The sequence below is a fragment of the Lithobates pipiens genome, unplaced genomic scaffold (genome assembly GCF_037356315.1).
Source record: "Lithobates pipiens isolate NorthernLeopardFrog02 unplaced genomic scaffold, aLitPip1_a1.2 Scaffold_18, whole genome shotgun sequence".
Taxonomy (NCBI): Eukaryota; Metazoa; Chordata; class Amphibia; order Anura; family Ranidae; genus Lithobates; species Lithobates pipiens.
The window spans coordinates 286290484-286308455 of NW_027507758.1; positions in this window are offsets into that span (position 1 = coordinate 286290484).

A 17972-nucleotide genomic window follows, 5' to 3' on the forward strand; every position below is an offset into this window, starting at 1 on the left:
CTTGCTACACCTCCATCTCTTCTGGGCCCCACCCTGGACTTCCTCACCTCCTGAAATTTCTAGCCTGGCGGTCTGTTACCATAGCTGGGGATACCCTCATGGTTCTGCCCCCCCCCCGTTAATGCACGAGCTGCTGTTACGGCCCCAGAACCCAAGAATGGAGGCCATCTTGCTTCACCCAGGCGGTGGTATGCACGCATAATCCTGAGCTTTCACATTTCTATGAGCCGGGATCTCTACATACGCAACTACGCAGCCCGAACAGATAAGTGCCCATCTGGGGTCTCCACCCATTCCTTCCAGCAGAAAAACGGATTGATTATGTCTAACTAAGAAATGTCCTGCTGAGCCCATAGCAGACAGGCTATACCTCAGCCATTGCACGTCCATGAAAAGCATGTCCACGCACAGCTCTCGATCTACTGAGTCAGCAGACCTACAACAGGGCACAATACAGCGATACCTGCTCCGCACATCTCAGTCTGATCCCCGCACTCCCAGAGACAAGATGGCACCTGCACGAAACCCAGGGAAGAGCAAACTTCCTCCTCCTACTCAGCCGACAATGGACAGCGGCGAGGAATCCGATGACCCCCTGACCCAGCACTCGGACCCTTCCAGAGTAACGTCCAGATCTGGCACTTCTACTGTCCCGCTTCCAGCTGCAGGCCTTGGAGCTTTGGCCCCTCCAACGACAGGAGGCTTACCTAAATCCGAAGCCTCGACTCTTCTAGCGGCCTTCTGAGTGGAGTTTGAGTCCTGGGCGGTCAAAATGGAGTCCTCGCTCCACAAGGACCTTCAGGCCATCCAACAGCAGGTCTCCACTAATCAGACGGCAATCTCTGCCCTAACTGATACTCAATCTGATCATGCAGCCCGCATTACGTACCTTGAGCGGGCCTCCAAGGACCACCTGCACCGTATTCGTCAACATCAACTGCGCATAGAAGATGGGGAGAATAGGAGCCGCAGGAATAATATACGACTACAAGGCATACCGGAGGCCACGGCGGGTACGGACTTGAAGCCATCTGTCACTGCCATCCTCAACCTAGTCTTGGGCAGAGAAGCCATTGAGATAGAACGGGTGCACAGAGTGGGGGGGCCCAGGAGGGAACACAGTGACCGCCCACGCGACGTCTTATGCAGGGTTCACTATTTCACCCTGAAAGAAGAAATTATGCGCAAAGCATGGCGTCTGGGCCCTGTGGACTTTGACGGTTCAGCTATCCATCTATACCCAGACCTTTCTCGCAACACCCTCCACATGCGCCGAATGGTCCGCCCACTGCTAGATCTGATACGTCAAGCTGGAGCAACCTACACCTGGGGACACCCCTTCAGTATCAAGGTGACCAGGACGGAGCATAAGTTTGTCCTTTCTGACCCGGATCAACTTCCAGCCTTTTTCAATTTTTTGGAGCAAGATCCAACTGATGTACCTAACTGGCTGGACCCGCCAGACGACTGCACTAGGGTACAAGCACGTGACCCTCTTCCGCAACGCCGCAGACCTCCGAGGTATGCATCGCACTTTTTTGATTCTGGACCACGTCACCCTACCTCTCCGGAAGACTAAAGTAATCCCATGGAACCTTTTAGACTTATCTCCTTGCCCATACTGTGATTAGCACCATCTTGATTTCATGCCTACCCCTTGTCTCCTGGACAGGCCGTATTTTTTCTTTTTGGGACAGTTTTCGTTTTTTTTTTTTGCTGTTTCTCCCCTCCTCTCATCTTACTTGTCCCTACATATAACCTGTTAGATAGGCCACGATGGGAGATGGGGTGGTCGGTTGCATACATTAATGCCTCAAATTATCTGGTACACCGAAGAGATGAACCTTCTCCCTGCCCTTTGTTAGTGTATTGGATCTGACTGGGTTTCGGGAGAGGCAATAGAACGGCAGGTTGCTAATGTTTGTTTCGATATGTCAAGGTTGTGTTTCTAGTATACTTCACTGTACAGGTCTACTTACCGAATGTTTAGCGGTCGAGGCCCACCTGGAGATGGAGGGAGAGGCGACAGATGGACCGACCGGGTCCACGGTCTCATGCCAATATCCACGTGGGCTTCCACAGGTATCTAGTCATGGTTTCTTATACACTGGATTATTTTACCCTACCACGCTCTCAGAAGTATTACCCGATTAGATTCCGGGCCCCCTGTTGGGGTAAGTGGTTGCCATATGTTAAAAATGTTTGCTCCCTTCTCGTGAGGTGTCTCCCGGACTGATGTCTCCTCTGTGGGGGGGGGACTGGCCCGGCGTGGAGCTATTTGCCCGTGCCGTCTGGTGCCACCCCCCCCCTCATGGAGGACCTGTTGCGTGCTCTGTATTAATGTTTTGTTCTATTGATGTGCCTCAATGAAGTTTTACATGCCTGTCGTGCTACTGGGCCCACGGCTCAGATTCTCCGCTTCGACCCCTCACCCTCAATAGGCCGGGCACGAATAGTGCTTGTTTTCGTGAATTTTCACTTGGTGTCCCGTTCTCGTGGACCCTTTAGATTTGCCAGGCTCCTTTCTCTAGGTGCCCTCCTTCGTTAGGTGTTTTTTTTTTCTTTTCCCTTTAATTCTGTACTAAGATACTTTCTGCTACCTTTTCAATTCCCCCTTCCATTCTCCTCCCCCCCCCCCACTCCTCAGTCTATGCCCTGAGTTTCTTATCCTCATTCCACTATGGCTCACACAGTACTATCTCGTCCTCGCCTGAAGTGTTGCTCGTACAACGTAAATGGCCTCAATATTGCATCCAAAAGAGGACAAATCTTGTACCAAATGCATAAACAACAGGTCAACGTATTACTGTTACAGGAAACACATTTCCACACAGACTCCACCCCTTCCTGCTCCAACAGGTACTTTAACAGATGGTTCCACAGTACAAACCCCTCTCAGAAAACTAAAGGCGTTTCTATTGCCTTCCACAAAATGCTCCCGATTGCCCTGATAGACCAGCTATCGGACCCTCAGGGAAGGTATGTGTTCGTAAAGATCTCCTATGCAGACTTCCGGTTCCGGCGCCGCATGAGCTAGCTGCGTCTCAGCCTAGCTCCCGCCACAGAGCCTCACTAATCGGCTTATAAAGCCATTGCCAGCGGACACGGTACCCTGCCTTGGACCCGAGCGTCCCCCCCACGATCCCCGCTACAATGGATCGGTTTGTAGAAAAAACGGGGGCCCGGTCGTACGCGGCCGCGGCGGCGCCACCTGAACGGCCGCAAATCAAGCCCCCGGCTTCGGCGTCACAGGCCTCGGCTCCAGATCTCCCAGGTGCGGCCATGGAGGTAAGCGGGACCGCCTCTCACACATCCCCTGCTTTCACCGGACCCCTCCACTCCCGGGGGCAAGCCACAGTGACCTCTCAAAGTATGCCTGTGGATACCAATCTGCCGTCCCCCGGTGAGGATGGCCATACTAACCGCATAGCTCAGGTGGTGGCGGCCCTGCTGTCCCCTATGATCCCTGCTTCAGTGGAAAAAGCCATCCAGGCAGGCATGAAGCAAATCAAGGCCCAGCTCACAGAACATAGGCTCAATGACCTTGAGCACCGTGTCTCTGAGGTGGAAGATGATCTTTATCAGGCCCAGGCCACAGAGCAGTCCCAGGAAAGAACAGTCCAATATATCATCCAGAAATTGGATGATTTGGAGAACAGATCCAGATGCTCCAACCTGCGATTCGTCGGTGTCCCCGAGTCGCTTCCCACGTCCGACTTGACTGACTTTTGCTCCAAATGTGTGCCAGAGGCCATGGGACTTTCGGGCTCTTTTACAGTGGAAAGGGCACACCGTATGGGCTCCTTCAACGCTGACCGCAAAAATCCTCGCCCCATCATTGCCAAGTATCTTAACTATGCAGACAAAGCCGTTATTCTTCAAACTTTTCGGCAATCCCCTTCCTTACATGTTGATGGTGTCAAAATTCTCATTTTTGCAGACTACTCTATTGAAGTGTCTAAGAAACGCAAAGCTTTTCAACCGATCTGCTCGGAACTGTTTAAACTTCAGATTAAATTCTCCCTGGCATTCCCCGCAGTGCTCCATCTCAAATCCCCCAAAGGGGAGCAGCTCTCCTTCCAGGACCCCTCGGAAGCAGAAGCGTTTCTACGTTCTCTTCGCCCGGATGCGCTGCCAGTTACACCCTCCAAGCCGGCCTCTTCAATCCGAGCGCTGGATCAGAGGAGCCCCAGGAAGGACTCACCTAAGCGCTTTAGAGCATCTGCCCCGGATCATCGACACCGTAATATTCCACGCTGAAGCTTCACCGGTCCCCTAAGGACGATTTATCCTTTTTCCTTCCTCCGCACAGGTCATAAGGCAAGTTGTGTCGAGTAGCGGTCGCTCGCTACTCGTGTCTCCCTAACGTTTTTTCTCTTTCTCCCTCTATCATTCCGGATACCAGGTCTGCTACTCTCCGATTCTGGGAGCTGATTCCCTGCCGACCTTGGAGGACTTGAACACTGGGCACTGCAGACCTCCTGTCTCTGCCCCACCTTCGTTGTTCTCCCCCGAACTCACGTAGGGATACTCAGGTTATGTTTATTATCTCATGTTGTCTTATTTTGCACTATGCTCGTTGTTGTTCTTTTCTTTTTGTGTATTGCACTGCCATGTCTTATACGACTGTTGCGACCTCCGCGTGACAATTTCTGGCATGACTCCACTGTGTATCCTATTCCACCGCTACCATTCGGCCGCCACGCCGCGCCATTCGTCCCTGAATCATGTGCTTACTGTGCACCTTCAAGACGAACCGCTGGCACCCCATTTTCTCCCAGGGGCTCTGTCTGTGGAGCTTCCCTCTCTACACAGTGAACTCATGCGGAAAAAAGTGAAGTATGTGATTTTGTTTATCTGTTTGGTTACCCTTCTTTTACCACCGTTTTCCCCCTTTAAGTCCCCCAAATCCCCCCCCGTTCTTTCCCCCTCTGCTTACCGGGGTTCACCCCCCCATCCGCTTAGAATCTATGAACAAGGCTCATCATCTCAGATCCATGTTATCTCCAACCTAGGCCACCTAATCTTTCCTGCACCTTGTAACCAGAACACCAGCCTTCCAAGCCCCCAACCATTGCCCCTCTTAGAGTAGTCTCTTGGAACGTCAAGGGCCTTCGCTCCCCTCATAAGAGGGTGAAGATCCTTCGGCATCTTAAACGCCTCAAGGCGGATATTGCACTTCTACAGGAAACCCACTTACTTGCATCCGATTTCTCGAGCATGCAAAAAATGTGGGTGGGCACAGTTCATGGAGCTGAATCATTGGGACGGAAGGCTGGTGTCCTGCTTTTAATACACAAAAATCTCCCATGCACAATCCTATCCACCAACTCGGATGATAAAGGACGTTTCTTTACCGCATCAGTACGGATAGGTACCAAAGAGCTGTTCATCACCAATGTATACGCTCCTAATAACCCCACTAAACAATTCTATAAGGAACTCTCGACATGGCTGCTTGACTTCACCCGCCTGCCTCATCTGGTAGGGGGTGACTTTAATGACGTCATGCACCCCTCGTTAGACAGATCCACTTCAAGACCACCGACATCAGACATGACCACATCTAACCCTACCCTATTCTCGTCCATCATGGACTCCCTACATATGACAGATCTTTGGCGTCTATCCCACCCTGTTGACAAGGAATACACGTTTTACTCAAACCCCCATAGATCTCTGGCAAGACTTGATCACTTTTTTGGGTCTGACGGTATCATACCCTTGACTTCGGATTCCGAAATATACGACATTGCGATTTCAGACCATGCCCCAGTAGCAATCTCCCTTGATAGGCTGGATCTCCCTCCTCACCCTAACCTATGGCGCTTCCCTGCTTTTCTAACCAATAACTCTGATTTTGACACGTATCTAGATAAGGCCTGGGCCGACTACTCCTCCACGAATGCCACTCATTCTGATAATCCTAACCTATTCTGGGACGCCGGGAAAGCTTACCTTAGGGGGCGCATTATTAGTTATGCCACATCATTTAAACGCAACGCTCTCCAACACTACAAATTGGCAAGCGCCAGATTGCATGCTGCCCAACGGCAGCTATCCTCCGCCAGTACCCCTAAACACCACGACGAATGGGTCTCTGCCAAGTCGAATTTCGACAACTGGGCAGACACCCTTGAGCGCACGAAGAAGGCTCACTTAGATGCCACCCTTTACAGGTATGGTAATAAAGCTGGGAAACTCCTTTCCAGATTATGTAAAGGTAGTCATCGCCCCACACACATCACCGCCCTCTGTGACCACACGGGCCGCACACTCTCTTCCCCTCAAGCCATTAATGATGCAATGTTACGGTATTACACTAATCTATACGCCCCAGACCCCATCATACAACAAAAGGCTTGACACTTCCTAGATACTCTGTCTCTCCCCTCCATCTCGATGGAGCAATTAGAGGCCATTAATGCCCCCATCACTCTCCCTGAAATAGAGAACACCATCCGCCATCTAAACTCACACAAAGCGCCTGGCCCCGACGGCTTTACTAGTGACTTTTATAAAAATCATACACATATCACGGCACCCACTCTCCTCTCCGTCTATTCCGCTATCTGGGCGGGAGGTCCGTAACTCCCCTCAGGGAATCAAGCTGTCATTAAACTCCTCTCAAAAAAAGGAAAGGATCCACTACAGCCCGGCTCTTACAGGCCCATCTCCCTCCTCAATTTAGACGTAAAAATACTCTCAAAAATCATTGCCACGAGATTGGCTGACGTCCTTCCCCACTTAATCCACTCAGCCCAATCGGGCTTTATTAAGGGGCGAACAACCACTCTAAATATCCGCAAAGTTCTTCTAGCTCTTGAAGCGGCCAAACAAAACCCTAAGGGCACCTATGCCATTATCCCTTTAGATGCAGAGAAAGCTTTTGACAATGTCAGCTTTGAATGGCTCTCTTTTACCCTCTCCAAATTTGGTTTCTCAGGCCCCTTCTCACACCTCGTTAACTCTATGTACTCCTCCCCGTCCGCCAGTCTGGTAGCGGCCGGCCTCCTCTCACCCAGCTTTCCCCTGCACAAAGGCACCAGACAGGGCTGCCCTCTATCCCCTCTTCTATTTAACATTGCCCTCGAACCTCTATCTAGACACCTAACCCAAACGGCTTCCCTCCACGGCATAGACATAGGAGGCAAGGAACTCCGCACATCTCTGTTTGCCGACGACGTACTTATCTTCACTTCTAATCCAGCAGCTGACATCCACACTATTAAAGACATTTTTGACGAATTTAGACTTTGCTCAGGGCTTCGCATTAATTATTCCAAAAGTGAGATTCTTCCTATAGGCTCCCATTCCACCCCCCCGGGTTACAGGTTCCTTATTTTCGGTTGCTCCTTCCTTTATCACGTACCTAGGAATAGTGATGGACGAACTTCCGACGGGACGTTTCGCGAACGCGAAATGCGAACGGACCCAAACGTTCGCGAAACCGAACGTTCGCCGCGGGCCCCATTGACTTCAATGGGAGGCGAACTTTGCAAACCTTCATGTCGAATTTGCGGCCACGTGGTAATTATTAGGGGGTAAAACGTAGTCCCACCATCTGGACAATGACATAATACATGTATGAGGTGAATTTGGGATCGATAACTACAAGCATTTTTATTTTATTTGGGAAATTGTTCTAACAATTCAGGACTATGGAGCTAATGAAGGCAATGGAGGAGAGGGAAGGTCAGGGACCAGGGTAGGCAAAGAAGAGGGTGCAGGAGATGATCACCAGCAGCGTGACATACCGGAATGACACATGCACCGTGACATACAGCGCTCTGACAGCAGCACCGTGACATACAGCGCTCTGACAGCAGCACCGTGACATACAGCGCTCTGACAGCAGCACCGTGACATACAGCGCTGACAGCAGCACCGTGACATACAGCGCTGACAGCAGCACCGTGACATACAGCGCTGACAGCAGCACCGTGACATACAGCGCTCTGACAGCAGCACCGTGACATACAGCGCTCTGACAGCAGCACCGTGACATACAGCGCTGACAGCAGCACCGTGACATACAGCGCTGACAGCAGCACCGTGACATACAGCGCTGACAGCAGCACCGTGACATACAGCGCTGACAGCAGCACCGTGACATACAGCGCTGACAGCAGCACCGTGACATACAGCGCTGACAGCAGCACCGTGACATACAGCGCTGACAGCAGCACCGTGACATACAGCGCTGACAGCAGCACCGTGACATACAGCGCTGACAGCAGCACCGTGACATACAGCGCTGACAGCAGCACCGTGACATACAGCGCTGACAGCAGCACCGTGACATACAGCGCTGACAGCAGCACCGTGACATACAGCGCTGACAGCAGCACCGTGACATACAGCACTGACAGCAGCACCGTAAGCAGCCCCAGGAGGAAGTCAGCACAGCACAGGGATGGTGTGATCCCCTCATAATAAGAACCCCCAGGAGGAAGTCAGCACAGCACAGGGATAGTGTGATCCCTTCATAATAAGAACCCCCAGGAGGAAGTCAGCACAGCACAGGGATATCATAAGCAGCCCCAGTAGAAATATGACACCGCTCAACCTCTTCAAAGAGGAGGGTAGGGGCATATAGTACGGTGTGCTTTTTTGGGTCAAGGAAGTGAGCCAAATGAATTAAGAAGGTCTGTGTGCTTGATTAAAAAAATAGTTTATAGACATATACATGGTCTACTGGTCACATGTGTTGAATTCCTCCGAGATCCATGCCTCATTCATTTTTAGAAATGTGAGGTAGTTAACACTGTGGTGAGCTAGGCGAGTACGCTTATCGGTCACAATCCCCCCTGCTGCGCTGAACGTCCTTTCGGACAGGACACTGGATGAGGGGCAAGCCAACAGTTCGATTGCAAATTGGGCAAGCTCTGGCCAGAGGTCAAGCCTGCCCACCCAGTAGTCTAGGGGTTCATCACTCCTCAGAGCGTCCACATCGGCCGTTAACCCAATGTAGTCGGACACCTGACGGTCTAGGCGTTCCCTGATGCTGGATCCGGATGACACCTGTCGATGGGTCGGCTGAAAGAATGACCTCATATCCGAAGTCACCAACACATCTTCAAACCGGCCTCTTCTTGCAGGCGCTGTTGGATTGGTACCCACAAATCCTTCTCTGGGAGTGGGAATTGCTCCTCTGCCAGCGCACGCAAAAGCAGAATGCAGCATTTCTCGAAGCAAGGCCTGGAAGTGCTGCATTCTGACAGCCCTCTGCGACGGCGGTAACATTTCCGCCATTTTGTGTTTGTACCGGGGGTCTAAGTACGTTGCCACCCAGTACTGGTCCTTGACCCTCATGCTTTTTATACGGGGGTCCCTATTAAAACACTGGAGCATGAAGGCCCCCATTTGCACTAAAGTGGAAGCGGTGTGGTGGCCTGGCTCCTGCTCATCATCCAGGATAATGTCGTCCTCTTCATTCTCCTCTCCCCATCCTCGCACAACAGGGATCCCAGAAAGGTTTAAAGCATGCTCTTCTTGCTCCTGCTCATCCGCCCCGGCACCATCCTCCTCTGACTCCTCATCAGACTCCTGTTGTTGACTTGTCTCAGATAGAGTAGCCCCCCCTGGGAATTCATCCAGCATTGCGACTTCCTCATCTTCCCGCTCCTGCTCCTCCACAGCCTGATCAATGACACGACGCAATGCACGCTCCAGAAAGAAGGCATAAGGTACCATGTCACTGATGGCGCCATGGCTGCGACTGACCAGTTTGGTGATCTCCTCAAATGGCCGAAGAAGTCTGCATGTGTCGCGCATGAGCAGCCACTGGCGCGGTGAAAAAAAACCCAGCTCCCCAGAACCGTTTCTTTCGCAGAGTTCATACAGGTAGACGTTAACTGCACGTTTCTGCTGGAGCAGCCTATCAAGCATATAGAAGGTTGAGTTCCATCGCGTCGGGCAATCGCAAATAAGACGTCTGACCGGCAGATGGTGTCGCCGCTGAATGTCAGCAAGGCGAGCCATGGCCGTGTAAGATCTTCTGAAATGGGCCGAGATTTTCCTTGCCTGCCGCAAGATGTCCTGGACCCCAGGGTATTTGACAAGGAATCGCTGCACGACCAAGTTTAAGACGTGTGCCATGCACGGCACGTGCGTGATTTTGCCCTGTTTCAATGCGCTAAGCAGATTGGCACCGTTGTCACACACCACTTTACCAACTGTCAAATTGAGCGGTGTTAGCCACTCATCTGCCTGTGAACGCAAAGCTGAAAGGAGTGCCGGGCCAGTGTGGCTCTTTGCTTCCAGGCACAACAGACGCAGCACGGCATGGCAACGTCTCACCTGGCATGTGGAATAGGTTCTGGGGAGCTTGGGCGGTGCAGTGGAAGAGACGCTAGCAGCGGAAAAGGAGGAGGCAGCTGAGGAGGAGAGGGAGGAGGATGGAGTAGGAGGAGGAGAAGAAGAGTCAGGCCTGCATGCAATCCGTGGCGGTAAAACCAAATCTACACGGGTGCCACGGGTTACATGCTTGACGGCCGTCAGAAGGTTCACCCAGTGGGCAGTAAAACTGATATACCTTCCCTGCCCGTGTTTGCTAGACCACGTGTCTGTGGTCAGATGTATCTTGGCACCGACACTGTGTGCCAGAGATACATTCACTTGCCGCTGAACATGGCCATATAGCTCTGGGATGCCCTTCTCTGAGAAATACTTCCTTCCTGGGACCTTCCATTGTGGTGTTCCAATGGCCACAAATTTGCGAAAGGCCTCCGAGTCCACCAGTTTATATGGCAGTAGTTGGCGGGCTATGAGTTCTGACAAGCCAGCCGCCAACCGTTGGGCAAGAGGGTTATCCGGCGTCATCATTTTTTTACGCTCAAACATTAGGCCCACGGAAGCCTGCCTTTTTGCAGAAAAATGTGAGCTTGGCGTGATGGAAGGTGGAGTGGAGGACAATTGTGAGGAGAGAGGAGAAGGAGAAGTAGAAGACGAGGCTGGACGGTGAGAGCCTGCAGTGTGGCTTTGTGTGTTCCGTTGCTCCCACTGGGCTCGGTGATGGCTGCTCATGTGCCTTCTTAAGGCGGTCGTCCCTAGGTGAGTATTGGGCTTACCGCGACTAACGCGTTGACTGCAAAGATTGCAGATGGCAACGCTATTGTCAGCAGCGGACACGTTAAAAAAAGCCCACACTGCGGAGCCATGTGCCGGTGTCCTGGGAGCGCCAGATGTGACCGTACATGGTCGATGACTCGCTCCTGATACATTTGCAGTCTGCTTTGTCCCTGCTGTGCAATGTAAGTCATTGCTGCTTCTCCTCCCTATCTGCTGGTCCATATCTCCCTCTGAACTCCCCTCCTCTTCCTCTCTTGTGGGCACCCACGTGACATCACTAGACACGTCATCATCAACGTCACCTTCCCCACCGCTATAAGTAGAGATCTCGGAGTAGGCAGCAACACCGGGGACCAACCTCCTCCTTGGGCTGATCTGGGTACTGGCGTCAGACTGCTGAGTAGCGCTTGTTGCTACCTCCTCTTCCTGATCCAATACCAAGAGTGGCTGCGCATCAGAAATGTCCTCTTGATATGGATCGGAAAATAATTCCAGTGACTCAAGCGGAAGGTATGTGGTGGTGGTGGTGGTGGTGGTGTTGTTGGTGGTAGTGTCTTTGGGGGTGCACATAGCAGAGAGTGAAGAAGAGGGTGCAGATCGAGAGGATGAGGAGGGTGCAGAAGAGTAAGGCTGAGCGAGCCACTCAACCAAGTCTGGTGCATCCTTTAAAGTAATTGAACGCACCTTCTGCAACTTCCCACTTTGGCTCAAGCCTGTTGCTCCTGCCCTACCCCTACCACCCCTGCGGAAGGGCCTGCCTCTTCCTCTGCCTGTCATTTTTTAAATGACCCTGTGACAAAACTCTTAGTCCCTATACCGCTGAAGGACTGCTGCAGTATAGGTGAGCGGTCAGCAGTGGTGCACGTCAACCCTATCTATTGTGGACCGATAGCGGTCCTTACAGAACAGCAGACTGTACCGCACTCAAGCCTATGTACCGTAGCACCCTATACCAAGTTACCAGTCCTTATAAGAACTTTTGTGGAACAAGCAGGTTGTGTGTTAGTGATTAGCAGACTGTACGTCAGTCCCTATACCGCTGAAGGACTGCTGCAGTATAGGTGAGCGGTCAGCAGTGGTGCACGTCAACCCTATCTATTGTGGACCGATAGCGGTCCTTACAGAACAGCAGACTGTACCGCACTCAAGCCTATGTACCGTAGCACCCTATACCAAGTTACCAGTCCTTATAAGAACTTTTGTGGACCAAGCAGGTTGTGTATTAGTGTTTAGCAGACTGTACGTCAGTCCCTATACCGCTGAAGGACTGCTGCAGTATAGGGCAGCGGTCAGCAGTGGTGCACGTCAACCCTATCTATTGTGGACCGATAGCGGTCCTTACAGAACAGCAGACTGTACCGCACTCAAGCCTATGTACCGTAGCACCCTATACCAAGTTACCAGTCCTTATAAGAACTTTTGTGGAACAAGCAGGTTGTGTGTTAGTGATTAGCAGACTGTACGTCAGTCCCTATACCGCTGAAGGACTGCTGCAGTATAGGGCAGCGGTCAGCAGTGGTGCACGTCAACCCTATCTATTGTGGACCGATAGCGGTCCTTACAGAACAGCAGACTGTACCGCACTCAAGCCTATGTACCGTAGCACCCTATACCAAGTTACCAGTCCTTATAAGAACTTTTGTGGACCAAGCAGGTTGTGTATTAGTGTTTAGCAGACTGTACGTCAGTCCCTATACCGCTGAAGGACTGCTGCAGTATAGGGCAGCGGTCAGCAGTGGTGCACGTCAACCCTATCTATTGTGGACCGATAGCGGTCCTTACAGAACAGCAGACTGTACCGCACTCAAGCCTATGTACCGTAGCACCCTATACCAAGTTACCAGTCCTTATAAGAACTTTTGTGGAACAAGCAGGTTGTGTGTTAGTGATTAGCAGACTGTACGTCAGTCCCTATACCGCTGAAGGACTGCTGCAGTATAGGTGAGCGGTCAGCAGTGGTGCACGTCAACCCTATCTATTGTGGACCGATAGCGGTCCTTACAGAACAGCAGACTGTACCGCACTCAAGCCTATGTACCGTAGCACCCTATACCAAGTTACCAGTCCTTATAAGAACTTTTGTGGACCAAGCAGGTTGTGTATTAGTGTTTAGCAGACTGTACGTCAGTCCCTATACCGCTGAAGGACTGCTGCAGTATAGGGCAGCGGTCAGCAGTGGTGCACGTCAACCCTATCTATTGTGGACCGATAGCGGTCCTTACAGAACAGCAGACTGTACCGCACTCAAGCCTATGTACCGTAGCACCCTATACCAAGTTACCAGTCCTTATAAGAACTTTTGTGGAACAAGCAGGTTGTGTGTTAGTGATTAGCAGACTGTACGTCAGTCCCTATACCGCTGAAGGACTGCTGCAGTATAGGTGAGCGGTCAGCAGTGGTGCACGTCAACCCTATCTATTGTGGACCTATAGCGGTCCTTACAGAACAGCAGACTGTACCGCACTCAAGCCTATGTACCGTAGCACCCTATACCAAGTTACCAGTCCTTATAAGAACTTTTGTGGACCAAGCAGGTTGTGTATTAGTGTTTAGCAGACTGTACGTCAGTCCCTATACCGCTGAAGGACTGCTGCAGTATAGGGCAGCGGTCAGCAGTGGTGCACGTCAACCCTATCTATTGTGGACCGATAGCGGTCCTTACAGAACAGCAGACTGTACCGCACTCAAGCCTATGTACCGTAGCACCCTATACCAAGTTACCAGTCCTTATAAGAACTTTTGTGGAACAAGCAGGTTGTGTGTTAGTGATTAGCAGACTGTACGTCAGTCCCTATACCGCTGAAGGACTGCTGCAGTATAGGTGAGCGGTCAGCAGTGGTGCACGTCAACCCTATCTATTGTGGACCGATAGCGGTCCTTACAGAACAGCAGACTGTACCGCACTCAAGCCTATGTACCGTAGCACCCTATACCAAGTTACCAGTCCTTATAAGAACTTTTGTGGACCAAGCAGGTTGTGTATTAGTGTTTAGCAGACTGTACGTCAGTCCCTATACCGCTGAAGGACTGCTGCAGTATAGGGCAGCGGTCAGCAGTGGTGCACGTCAACCCTATCTATTGTGGACCGATAGCGGTCCTTACAGAACAGCAGACTGTACCGCACTCAAGCCTATGTACCGTAGCACCCTATACCAAGTTACCAGTCCTTATAAGAACTTTTGTGGAACAAGCAGGTTGTGTGTTAGTGATTAGCAGACTGTACGTCAGTCCCTATACCGCTGAAGGACTGCTGCAGTATAGGGCAGCGGTCAGCAGTGGTGCACGTCAACCCTATCTATTGTGGACCGATAGCGGTCCTTACAGAACAGCAGACTGTACCGCACTCAAGCCTATGTACCGTAGCACCCTATACCAAGTTACCAGTCCTTATAAGAACTTTTGTGGAACAAGCAGGTTGTGTGTTAGTGATTAGCAGACTGTACGTCAGTCCCTATACCGCTGAAGGACTGCTGCAGTATAGGGCAGCGGTCAGCAGTGGTGCACGTCAACCCTATCTATTGTGGACCGATAGCGGTCCTTACAGAACAGCAGACTGTACCGCACTCAAGCCTATGTACCGTAGCACCCTATACCAAGTTACCAGTCCTTATAAGAACTTTTGTGGAACAAGTGAGTTGTGAATGTTTAGCAGACTGCAGCAGAAGGGCAGCAGTCAAGTATAATATCCTTTCTATATTTGGAAGAAAGAATATTATACATGTACAAGCCTATTACTGTACCACTGATACCAGTCCTGAAAAGAACCTTTGTGGAACTAATAATAACAGCAAGTCTTTAAAATTACCCTCACTGCCTGACAACACTGCTTCCTTCCTGTCCCTATACAAATTGGCAAAAAAAGAGAACGATTAGTGGTTACTGGAACAGCTCTTTTGTGGACCTTGATAGTAACAGCTAATGATGATGATGATGATGATGATGATGAAAGACTAATCTGGCTGTCCCTGTAGCATACACCGTCCTTTCCCTTTCTCTAAACTAACAAAAGACACTCAGGCTGCTGCAAGAATCAGCAGCACAGCAAACCTATCAACACCTAACACCTATACCAGTCCTGAAAAGAACTTTTGTGTACCAAATAGCTAGTGGTTTATCTCTCCCTACTCCACACAGGAACCTGTCCCTATCGTAACAGAAGAAAGAATGTAAAATGGCCACCGGATCGGGTGTATTTATAGGTTAGGGGGAATGTACAAGTGTCCATGTGCTGTCATGTCTCAATTGGCTGTCCTGTATCACATGATAAACGTGTCACCAAAGGTTAAAGTTCTTGTATACATTAAACACGTAAGTCCGCCGCGGCGAACGACGGAAAAAGGCGTTCGAACGTGCGGACCGCGAATGTCGGAAATTCGCCGCGAAACGACCGCCGGGCGAAACGTTCGTCCATCACTACCTAGGAATCAAAATTGGGAAACTACCTTCCTCATTATACCAGCTGAATTACTCTCCCCTGCTCTCTAAGATTTCCCAAGAACTAACCAACTGGATGGATCTGCCCCTTTCGCTCCTGGGAAGGTGCCACCTTGTGAAAATGGTCAGCTTTGCCAAACTCTTATACCCTATGCAAACTCTCCCATTATTGCTTAAACACAAAGATGTTACCGTATATACTCGAGTATAAGCCGAGATTTTCAGCCTCTTTTTTGAGGCTGAAAGTGCCCCCCTCGGGTTATACTCGAGTCATCGCCGTCTGACTGCTCGATCAGCGTATCGAGCAGACAGACGGCGGACATACTACAATTCGAAAGCCGCGCCTCCGCCTCCGCCTCCGCCTGTGATAGGCGGAACACTCAATTTCCCAGCAGTCAGTGTTCCGCCTATCACGGACATCCGCTCATCCTCGTACTACGGACGAGGATGAGACGATGTCCGTGATAGGCGGAACACAGGCTGCTGGGAAATTCAGTGTTCCGCCTATCACAGGCGAAGGCGGAGGCGCGGCTTTTGAATTTTAGAATGGCCGCCGAGGCGCCGACGAAGAGCGGCGATCCTGGCAAGGCACGGGACGGAGGCAAGGCAAGGCACGGCACGGGACGGGACGGAGGCAAGGCACGACACGGGACGGAGGCAAGGAGGCAAGGCACGGCACGGGACGGAGGCAAGGAGGCAAGGCACGGCACGGGACGGAGGCAAGGAGGCAAGGCACGGGACGGAGGCTCGGGACACAGGCTCGGGACACAGGTAGGCTGGACACACACACACACACACACACACACACACACATGGACACACACACACAGGGATGGATGGATGGAGACACACACACACAGGGATGGATGGATACACACACACACAGGGATGGATGGATGGAGACACACACACACAGGGATGGATGGATGGAGACACACACACACAGGGATGGATGGATGGATGGACACACACACACACAGGGATGGATGGATGGATGGACACACACACACACAGGGATGGATGGATGGATGGACACACACACACACAGGGATGGATGGACGGACACACAGGGATGGACGGACACACAGGGATGGACGGACACACAGGGATGGACGGACACACAGGGATGGACGGACACACACACAGGGATGGACAGGCATGTCTCACCCTCGGCTTATACACGAGTCAATAAGTTTGCCAGTTTTTTGGGGGGTAAATTGGGGGCCTCGGCTTATATTCGGGTCGGCCTATACTCGAGTATATACGGTACCTCATTGGAATCTGCTATTTCAAAATTTTTATGGCATGGCAAAAGACCGCGCATTGCCTACAAAAAACTGCACCTTCCCAGGGGCAAAGGGGGTATCAGCTTGCCTAATGTTAGATTGTATAATTTAGCTTGTCTTCTTAGAACCAGCCTAGATTGGATCACACACTCGTCCAGGTATTCTAACTTTGATCTCGAAACTGCTATGGCTCACCCTTTCTCCTTAACTGCCCTGCTGCATTGCCGTTGGAAGTCGGTACCTCTCCCCCACCAACATAACCTTGTCCTCAGAGACACTGCGATAGCTTGGAGGGAGTCTAGGAAACTGGCTAAACTCCCACCTTTCCTTTCTACTCACCTGCCCATTCAAGGAAATCCTTGCTTCACTCCAGGCCTTCACTGCAGAGCTTTCTCGTCCTGGTCAGCACGGGGACTGTCCCTTTTCTCTTCCCTGTGTGACCCGGCTACTGGCAGACCTCTTCCTTTTCAGTCAGTGATGAAATTGTTCTCCATACCCGCATCGCACTTTCTGCACTACCAACAGTGTGTCAGCTTTATTACCCAGAGTTGCAAGGAAGAGCTTCTTCGTTTCCAACCCAGCTTCATGGATCAGCTGATACAGGATGAGTGTTTTAAGATCTCTGATATTTACAAACCCCTTCTGGAACGCTCGACGCCTCCGGCCTCCACCACCTCCATTGCAAACTGGTCCTCGGCCTTCCCAGACCCCGACATCGTCTACAAGATTATGATGGGGCTCAACAAAGTTATGAGGCTCACGCCCAACGAAGTCTGGAGGGAAACCCAGCTTAAGATTGCTCACAGGGCCTACGTCCCGTTTTTGTCTTCTAAATCAAAACAAGACGGGGCATCCTGCCCTCACTGTCAATGTTTAAAGCCACCTCTCTCTCATCGTTTTTGGTCTTGCCAAACAATATCTGCATTTTGGGACCAGGTCATAGCTTTCATTTTCGATATCACTCTAATGAAACTACCCAAGGACCCTCTGCTCCTAATCTTTGGATATTGGGATCCCTTGCTGTTGCCTTGGTCTACACTGCCAGATGCCGGACCCATCTTTGGGGCCACACTCCCATCATGCTACAGTCGACTGGATCTTATTATGTCTCCTTCTGGCCCGCCGCCTTATACTTCGTTTTTGGCTTTCGCCCCCTGGACCTCCGGCCTCTCAACTTCC